We start from the raw sequence: 2,363 nt of genomic DNA on the forward strand, positions 1-2,363 counted from the left end.
TCCTTTTTCTGACGTCCTGTACCCGGATATGCATCTATATATACATGTAGATGTAGGTATGTACATATATGTATGTATACATGCATATGTTCATATATCATTTGTATTATATATATATATATACATATATATACATATGTGCATGTGTGTGTATGTGCGTATGTATGTACGTACGTACGCACATACGCATGTATGTATGTATGTATGTTTGTATACTGTCCTTCATTTGTTAGTGGTATCATGCATGTTCTCTTCATATTCAGCATGGTTTCCTGCTCTTTTGTACAGAACGATCTCAGGTCCATCTAGCCGTCATTTTGCATATAATGGCTGTCTTAGTAAAGAGTACGTGAAAAGACGCGTCATTACTCATAGTTACCCTCGGGTCACATACTGTCTATTACTCTAAAATTACAATCCCTCCAGTGACTGTGTGTCTGAATGTGTGTGTGTGTGTGTGTGTGTGTGTGTGTGTGTGTGTGTGTGTGTGTGTGTGCGTGCACGCGAGCGTGTGATAAATTAACACAGGTTCGAATGAAAGAGGCGATAAGAAGAATCAACAAAATTAAATAAAATATGTTGTTGTCATGGTGTCATATAAGATTGTATTGTGACTAATTATTCATGTTACGGTAAAACTGTAAGAGCTGGTCTGAAATCCGTTGCTATAGTAATGCCGTAGTGTTGTAACAGAACATACAGGCCTTGTGTATGGATGGATGGATGGATGGATGGATGTTCTATTTCTCTTTTTAATTTTTGACCGGTCACCTACTTGGTCACAAGGTTGTGAAAGAAAGCATCTTGTTTTAACTATCATCCTTTAAAACTTTAGGTCTTCCAGATTTTTATAGTTCCCTTTGTAGCGTATGAATGAAGGATTTGCGTTCTCTCCCCAAGATCCCAAATTCGAGGGTTCCAGTTGATCCGGTCAACGGAACAGCCTGCTCGTGAAATTAACGTGCAAGTGGCTGAGCACTCCACAGACACGTGGTTCTCGGGGATATTCAGCGTTACACAGTGCGACAAGGCTGACCCTTTGAATTACAGGCACAACAGAAACAGGAAGAAAGAGTGAGAGATAGTTGTGGTGAAAGACTACAGCAGGGTTCGCCACCATCCCCTGCCGGAGCCTCGTGGAGCTTTAGGTGTTTTCGCTCAATAAACACTCACAGCGCCCGGTCTGAGAATCGAAATCGTGATCCTATGCCCGCGAGTCTGCTGCCCTAACCACTGGGCCATTGCGCCTCCAACAAATTCAGCCATACTTTGCTCCAGACGAATTGGGTGTATCCTCTTGCTCCAACAATAATAGGTATGAAGCTGAAAGTGTAACTTGGGTACTGGATTTACAAACTCTGTATCAATGGTTCATAGATGTCCTCCTTCTCTTGTATTTTTCTAACCACATTAGTGTCGAGAGGGCAGCTGATTTCCACAACAGAACATATTTTTTCCTTGTGGTCCCAGACAGTCTATCATTCTGAAAGATGCCTTTTTGGTCGTGAATGCTCTCCGACTCAATTTGCTCACTATCACTCCTAAGTTTTGGTCAGGTATTCAATAGCAATGTATGTATGTATGTATGTGTGTGTGCGTCTGTGTGTGTATATGCGCGCGCGCGCTGTGTGACTGAATGCACGAATGCATTGGACAAGAAACGCTGAAAAGCATGTAATAAATACAAATAGATTAGTGCTCAGACCTGATAAAATACCTAACATTCAACGTAAAATGATGGCAGACAGAACCCAGGCAAACAACAGTTGGTCATAGTAAATGTATCAATTGAGCTAATGAAAATATAATAAATAACATAAAAGATGGATAAATGATTGGTAATGGCATCAAAGCATATATAAATAATTAATTATACAGATGTGAGCATAAATATAAATAAACAGAACAGGAAAGACACAAATGTGAAACTTCAAAGTAGTTCTTTGATAGGTAAATATCCAGAAAGTTCATATCAAAGATAAAAGAAAAGAGAATTCAGGTGGTCCTTCATAACAGTTCTTCATAGATATGTAGATGTTCGGAGAGTTAATAATTTAGCATCATACATAATTCGAGCAATCTTTTACAGCTGTTTCTGAGGTGCGGTAATCATTAAAAGCAGTAGCGTTCATTGTGTGTACATATACATGAAATAACTCGGTGTTAAGGAATCTGTTATGAAATAACACAAGCTTTTCTGCTTAAATGAAATAACTAAAGCTGTACAACTAATTCTCATTTCTGTATAACTAATTTATAAATGTTTATGATGCCATTAACAGTCTTTATTATACTATATATAAATGTACGTATACATGTATTCATATATATATATATATATATATATATATATATATATATAT

General features: G+C 37.7%; 1 long non-coding RNA gene across 3 annotated transcripts in view; it reads left to right on the forward strand.

The window, feature by feature from the left end:
- Nucleotides 1–2,363, forward strand: part of LOC106875471 (uncharacterized) — a 308,728-nt gene that overhangs the window by 192,958 nt on the left and 113,407 nt on the right. The window lies entirely within an intron of this gene.

Source organism: Octopus bimaculoides, chromosome 4 (genome assembly GCF_001194135.2).
Source record: "Octopus bimaculoides isolate UCB-OBI-ISO-001 chromosome 4, ASM119413v2, whole genome shotgun sequence".
In the NCBI taxonomy this organism is placed as follows: domain Eukaryota; kingdom Metazoa; phylum Mollusca; class Cephalopoda; order Octopoda; family Octopodidae; genus Octopus; species Octopus bimaculoides.